The following is an 8,386-nucleotide window of genomic DNA, read 5'->3' as shown; positions in this document are numbered from 1 at the left end:
CTTCGATCTTTCTTCTTTTTCCCCCCCCCCCACCCCAATGTCAGTGTTAAAACTTGAAATTCTAGAATTTATGACTCAGTGAGATTGACTAGGGCATTGCTACGCTGTCCTGAGAAAGTAAACATTTGAGCTACCACCATAACTACTTGATAGGAACCCATGTAAAATTATCATTTTCCAAGGGAAATTTATATGCCCCGTACTTCACAGATTCTATGCTGTCTGAAATCTGACGGAAGAAATGATTATCTTAGGATAATTTAGGAACCGCTGCTTACGATTGGCCAAAGTAAGATAAGGCGTACACTTTGAAAGTAATGTAAATTTAAATTGACGACCTTAGTCGAAATTCTTCAGTCTAAAATCCTGAAAGATGAGAAGTAGCACCGAGGACGCCTAAAAAGAATAGTGCTTTCCTAGTTGAATAAGAAAAGGGGACCAGGTGGCTGTCCTGCATGAAAAGACAGAGTTTAGTGCTAGGACACACACTTTCGGAAAGAGAACAGCAATAAGGTACGCAATTTTATTTTCCCACGTGATTTTCTACTTTTTGTTGTTTGTTTTATGCAGATGTCTTTGATATGACTAGGATTCATATTATATATCGTTTATTCACTTTCATGGAAATCGGTTAATGCTAGCGTTTTTATGCAATTTATCTCTTTAATTTTTACAGTTACTAGTTTATTGATAGAATTGACGATTGCATGCTATCCAAATTTTCATATGTGCAGGATTTCATAGAGTTATATGAAATAATTTTCTTTGTTTGTTAGAACGATACTGATTATCGTGAGTTAACGATAATCGCATATTTATATCTGAGTTGGTAATGTTTAAATAATCTTGTAATTTAGAGATTGCTGTGAACTAGAATTTTGTGCATTTTATGCAATAGTAATCGAGCATGTGGTAGCGTAGGTAAAGAGATACGGTAACGTTGGATATACGGCTAACGTGTTAATTATGGTCTGTCGCTGTGAAATGAGGGTGATGTTCTATCGAATTAGTTCAGAATTTATGCAGTGTGGATAGCTAGTATGCTTCTGAATAACGTAAATGATGGATTTTATGAACGTGTAGAAAGTGGTACAGTCAAATATTTAAGGGTAATTTTGTCCTTTACGGAACAGCTTTCTGGAGAGAGATGGGGCAGTCCGAAGAGGGAAGTCCGAAAACAAAGGAGTGACGAGTTCAGAATAAAGGACTATGAAGTCCAGGAAGGGGTGAAGCATTGAGAATAGGAAGGTTTGAGGAAACAGGAAGACTTGATACACGGTCACGGGAGGAAGGTGATGCAATCATTCGTGGACATTGTGCTCTTTTCACCACTGGTTATTATGATGAAATAAATCCAAATTAGACACTGCTATTAAATTATGCTGACATAATTTAGATTGAATTGGAATTGCCGCTATTCATTTGTTCTGATTAAATTTGTTATTTTTTTGTCTAAAGGGGGCTCGTATTGCATTATTTCTTCCCAATATTCTTGCTCAGTTCACTGTTGAAATTCTATCTTTCCGCTCACAGCAGTCTGTAATATCGAGCTACGTCATCCTCAGGATAACGCCAGCCAAATCCAATTAACCACCCCTTTTACTATGGGGGCGACGTTACATGTGGAAATAGTTATGTGGGACAATGGGACATACCATTAAAATATGCCCTGGGGCTGTTTAGGGACAAGATTTATAGGGACAATGGGAATTTGACATGGGCTTATAGAGGGACAAAAGGTATTGAGCCTGTATAGAGATGATAGGAATGGAATAGGTGAGGTGACGTAACAGTATTAGACATGGGCAACAATATGTCAAGGAGCTGACCTCAATCGGGTAAAACAGTGACAGGGGGTAGCAGGTAAGTTCAGCTAGTTCAGCGGGTAGGGGTGGTGGGTAAGTTCAGCTAGTTCAGTGAGTGGCGGATAGCGGGGGTGGGTATGTTCAACTAGATCAACTGATATCGGGTAGCGGGTGGCGGGTAAGTTCGGCTAGTTCATAAACTGTACCACTTAAACAACGCTTGGCGGGAGCGAGACTGGCGGGATATAGACATAGACATATAAAACATATGCAACACCTAATCTATAAAATCGACTATAAAAAAAAGTTTTAGGCAAAGAGAATATATATCTTTTCGAGGCATATGAGTGGCCCTGAAAAGGTTCTTTGGTTTTCTTCTTGTGCTTTTAATTTCTTCTTTTTCTATACCAGCATCTTATTCTTTCTCGTACTTTCCTAACAAACCTCAAATATACTATCCACACACTGGAAGAGGAGAGAAAACCAAACCACAAATATACTATCCACACAGAACAGATGGGTAAAGATCCCAATATCTGCTATAAAAAATACCCCAATATTTACTATCAAAAACCCAATATGTATTATCCATACAAACGTACGCGCACGCATACAAAAACACATATATACACATATTAGGAAAGGAGTGAGTGTTTATAATCACACTACTCCACATTCACATCAGTTGGCTACTAGAATATTCTCTTTTCTAGAGATTTGGTTAGCTCTGATAAGGGTTGTTTTTTGAACTCGAAATGCATCCGCTTATTGCTGACATCTCCCAGACCGGGCACCACAGACACATCGACGGCTCCAATCGTTGTTCCAATTGATTTGAGTGGTTGGAAGCGTAGAAGAGGGACGAGTGGCCTCATCACCCTAGTTTTCACTTCGTGGAATAGCGAAGACTTCCCTCCTTCTCCTATGCCACACCCGTGGATGATGAGGTTGTAGTGCTGGTAGTGTCTGCAGTGCTGGTACTGGTTGTTGTGGCTGTGGCCGTAACTGACGTCGTACTGGTTGTGGAGGCGTCCTCACTTCAGGCTTGACCTCACATAGATGCCTTTGCATGGGATAAGGCATGATTCTTTCTTCCTTCTTTTGTCTTTTTCCTCTCCTCCTCCTCTTCCATTCTTGCACTTTCCTAGATTGCCTCCATGGCCAGCTCGTCCAGGAGGCGCCTGGCATACTCCAGGTGCATTTGGAGTTCTAAGAGGTTTGAAATCCTGCTCATCTTGAATGTTGACGAGTCAATGATGGATAGCCAAATTGACGAACGCTTTTTCTTTATATGTGAAGCGCGGACGTGAAGGAAAACATCCCCGTCACCAAAATTTATAAAACCCATATCATTACCAAAATAAATATGGAAAGTGCGGACCTAAAAGAAACACTAACTCACTTTTTTTACTTACAAACACTAGCTAGAAACAAAAACACAATTGGTGACAAGCTACGAAAACGAAGTGCTTATAGATACACCTCTATTTTTTTTATAAATAATATGATTGGCAATTGAATTAGTATGCATTTTCTATAGAGTATTTAGCTAGCCCTGAAAAATGTGGACGGGTTCTATGGTAATCTTTTATTGTCTGAGATTGTGTCCCCGTCTGGTGGCAGGTTTTCGTACAGGATAGGGTTTGCTTCTTCTGACAGAGAAGGAGAAATCTTTCGTGTCTACAGGTCAGTCGACAAATCCTGTCTGGTTCCTGCTGTTGATGCTGTTGCTTCTGCTGCTTTCTCTGCTTTGTGAAGTCTGTACTTCTCCGTCCATTCTTCTTTCTTTTTTTTTTTTTTTTTTCATTCCTCTCTGAAGAGCTCTTCTATCAGGTCTTTGGTCACTTTCAGCATTCTGACATGCGTCAGTATCAGGCTTTGCCTGACACGATGTAAATTCACGTAAGCTTCGTTCAGCTTGTTTAGTCTTGAACACATCTTCATAGGAGGATGAGTCAACAATCGATGATCAGACTGTCTGACTGACTTTGAATTAAAGAGGTTTTCGTACGTATGTACATGTACCTTTTTTAAAAAATACCTGCACTGCAGGTTTTTTAATTACTCCTGGAGAAGGTACCACATTTCCCATGCATTTATGTGCTCACAGAGCAACGTATGAAACTGGTGGGAGGTGATTGGGTGAGTGAGTGACTAATTTTAATTATATATAGGATGTGTTATGCCAGGCCGGTCTGAATATATGGATTGGTTGGGTTGGGTTATATTTGATTGATTTTGTCAATTTCCTTAAGGAAGATTAACATGGCATCATTTGTTTGATTGGGGTTGGGATTAGTTTGGTAAAGAAGTTCGGGGTAGGCATATGACGAGCCAATTTTCTTTAACGTAGTGACTAATTTTTTTCCTTTGTTCATCATATTTCGGGCATATCTTGAAAACATGCCGGATGTCTTCATCATCAGCGCAGTTGAGGCATTTTGCTCCAAATCCACAATTAGCCAGGACATATTTCCACATACTGCTTGCAAGTAAGAGTTTTCCTGTATTGATTCGGTTAATGATTCATTGATGATGTTTGATATTGGTTTTCGGTGCTTTGGTTTTGCGACTCTGTTTTTTTTTAATCGAGTACAGCGTACGACCTTTAAGGCATGTATCCAGTTGGGTTTGCCATTTAGAGGCGATTTCTTTGGTTATCATGCTGTATAATTCTGGGACGCTGTAATCTATGTGGGCTGGTTATAGTTCGCTTAGTGCGTTCTTTGCTGCTTGGTCGGCCTTGTTGTTACCTGGGATGTTTATATGCGACGGAACCCACATCAGTTCTACAATTTGGTCTTGTTTTTCCATGCTGTTGAGTAGCAAGTAGGTTTCTTTTAGGAGGTTTTCGCGCACCTTTGAGTTGCCTGTTTCCAGTGTTTTTAATGCACTGAGTCGCTAATTATTAATATTTTCTGAATTTTCTGTTGATATGTTGTCTTTACTGCTTCAAATATGACCCAGAATTCTGCTGTGTATATTGAACATTTATCCTGGAGTCTCCTCCTATTTCGTTATTTAATTCCCCGATAGCGATCTTATTTCTAAAGGGTGTTCTTTGGATCCGAAGGTTGTTCCTAAGGTGTTGATTATGGGTATTTTTCTTTGTCCATGGAGTAGGGTCTGGATATCGTATTAATTCTGCGCGAAAGCAGTAGAGTTGTAGTTCTTTACATAATGTGTGGATCATTTTCCCAGATGATGGGAAGGGGACGAGTCTCCGGCTAAATGGGATGTTCCATTTGTTAATGACGTTCCTTGTGTTATGGTTCGGATTTTGTATAGAAATTCTGGCTGTATATCTTAATGTTAATTCTTCTCTCCTTAATGTTAATGATGTTTCGCCTGTTAGGATCTGTAGTTCTTCTTTAGAGGTGTTTTGGAATGTGCCTGTACATATACGCAGAGCTTTTGCTTGGATTATGTCAAGGCGTTTGAGAATTGATGGTTTGGCAGATGCATAGATCTGGCATCCATAATCCAGTCTGATTAAGGCCCTGTAAGGTGTTACCAGTGCATCTTGGTCTGCACCCCATTGTAAACATTTGATGTTTATCAGTAGATTAAGGTATCCGCTACATTTTCGTATTAATTCGGTGATGTGATGATTCCATGTGAGATGTTGGTCGTAGTACATACCTAAAATTTTTTGCAACTCTTTCAAATTTGATTGGTTCGCTTTGGATATATTGGGTTGGTGGCTCTATGTTGTATCGTTTATGGGGGAGATCAGAATTCCCGTTGTTTTCCTTTTGATAATTTGAACCCCCATTGTCGGCCCATTTGCCGATATCAGTTAAATTGGCTTGTAGTTATGTTAATAAGTTGTTAGCTGCGTGGGTTGCCCGCTTTCCATAAGCCGCTGTCGTCAGGAAATTGTGATAGGTCAATTTTACTGAGGTCAACAGAGTGTTCTATATCATGTATCATGATGTTAAATAGGGTCGGACTCAGGACACTTCCTTGTGGGGTGCCATTCTCTAGCACATATTTCTCTGAATAGTGTGCCTCTATTCTGGTTCTGATGTGTCTGTCTTTTAAAAAGATTTTAATCCATTTGTGCATGTTGCCATTGATTCCATAGTGGTTCAATTTGGCAATGAGTCCATCAGTACAAACTAAATCGAAGGCTTTCTCAACGTCTAGGAAAATAGCTATGAGGTGTCTATCGCATTTTCTTTTCGCATTAAAAGTTAGTTTGATACGAGACTCGAGCCTTATTAATTGATATAAGGTGGATCTTTAATTGCGGAAGCCACTTTGGTTTTGTGAGAGAAGATTGTTGCTTTCAAGGTGATGTTCGAGTCTGTTGTTTATCATTGTCTCCATCACCTTGCATATGGTATCGGTAATGGAGATCAGTTTGTAGGAGGTTATATGTGGGGGTCCTTGTCAGCTTTAGAAATCGGGATAACTATAGCCTGTTTCTATTTGTGGGGAATTTGTTGAGGGCCTTCTTTTTTTCTCCCTTGATTATATTTTATATTTTTACAGTCGTCGTTCCACCATGGGATCGCTTGTTTTGCATTTGCGGTGCTATTTGTTCCAGCAGTGGGAATACTTTGAATGGTGGCTGCATTGGGGATTTTTTTTAATTGTATTTGTCAATGTCGTCTTCCCGCAGGTTGGCTATTCCAGCGAGCAAGGAATTGAATGAATGTAAGTTGGCTTTGTCCAGTCTCCACTTGGAAACTTTAGAGGAAGTGGCAACTGGATTGGGGAAGTTAATAATAATAATAATGGAGAAATGGTAGCTGCTAATCTGGGTGTGAAAATTGTTAAATCAATTGCTGATAGTGATCCATCCTCTGGTGAAATTCTGGTTTTAGTACCATCATTTAGTATGACAAGATTGTTGTTGATGATCCATTCTTCGATTAATCTGCCTCTCTTGTTTTGTGCTTTCCTCCCCATCTTTTGCTATGTGCGTTGATGTCGCCGCATATCATGTATTCATTTGTTGCGCTGATGAGTTGGGTATAGTTAAGAGGGGAGACGGCATGAGGGTTGCCCGGGTCATAGATATTAAAAATTTTGAATAAAAATTGCCCACTGTGAATGAGTATCGATTGATACTCAAGGGGTGTGGGATTGTCGGGGTCAGTTTTGACTACAGGGTGCTGTTGGAATTATCTATTTGGGAGTATGTCACTGACAAAGATGGCTAAACCAACCCCTCTCTGCTCATTGTTTCTCATAGTGAAATTGTTGGCTGAATAACCCGAGATTTTTTTTTATATTTTTAGTTCTTTGGTAATAAGTGTTTCTTGAATAATTATCAAATCAGGTTTAACTTTAGATTGTTGAAGTTTGACCATTAATTCTGGTTTATTAATATTTAATCCCCGGCTATTCCATTGCCAGATTATATTCTTTTCCTAGTTTTATCCATTCCTGTTGTTAAAATTATGTTAGTGAATTATAAGGTCAAATTAGCGTTTGGTTGGGAGGTGTTTTTCCAATAGGTCAGATAATAACCTGAAGAATGGGATACAAGGTAAGTGATAATTTAGAGAGATGTCTGTGATTACCATAATGAGGTCCCTTAAGTAGTGAATAATGGTGTCATGTGAGAATTCCTCACGTGGGGACGCACTTGTGTTACCTGTATTGCCTTCGCCCTTATTACTTGCACTGCTTGGTAGTGGTGGGTCTGCATTTTCTGTTTATATTTGGATTTGAACGTCCCGAACGAAGGTCGATGTCGGATTTGTTGGTTTGGTAGTAATATTGTTAACCTTGATATCTTGTTTTAGTTTATGATCCACCTGTGTTTTATTGATCCTTGAGGGCAAGAGGGTGGTTCCTGTTGTCAGGTGATTTGTTGGATTTGGATTTCCCTGCCGTTTCAGAAGCAACTACTTGTTATCATACGAAACCAACAACTCGTCACAGGTTGTGGATGAAATGAAATACTTACAAGCAAAAATATAAGGTTTTCATTTCCATTATATTTAAGGAATAAGCACTATCACAACTCTTATCTGTTCAAGTATGTTACGGATATCTGTATCATATATTAATTTATAATATAGTTTTATCCAAGTCATTTGGGTTTATGACATTTATATTATAATTCTTTAATTCAGTGGCTGGCTTATACTATAGTAAACGTATATGTACAATATGTTGTGAAATTTCCATTCATAAATAATGGGTGATTGTCAAAGTCAAGTCAACAACTATTTTGGTCAAAGTATGTCATACATCAGTTTGAATGTAGGTCACAAAAACGTGATCCCAGATCATCTGTACTCTAGATATATCATGAGTGCCCAAGCTTTTGATTGGCTCAATAATTAAAGGTCAGACCATGACTTAACATATTTCATGATACAAAAATTTAAATACCTGAAATCTTCTTGTGACTCAGATTTGTTGATTCATTGCGTACATAGTGGCAGACTTATGTAAACCGAGTCTCATTCTTCAAGTTATATTCTGCCTTGTAAGAGTTGGAGAGGAAATTGCAATTATTTATAATCTGTTCGCTGAAATTGCATAAAGTGAAAAACCACTTTTTTCTAAACAGAGTACTTGGCTCATCTATTGTTAAATAAAGCAAGGACATGGATATT

This window comes from Sinohyriopsis cumingii, chromosome 7 (assembly GCF_028554795.1).
Source record: "Sinohyriopsis cumingii isolate HCF-2022 chromosome 7, ASM2855479v2, whole genome shotgun sequence".
Taxonomy (NCBI): Eukaryota; Metazoa; Mollusca; class Bivalvia; order Unionida; family Unionidae; genus Sinohyriopsis; species Sinohyriopsis cumingii.
Note: the sequence above shows the minus strand (reverse complement) of the source record.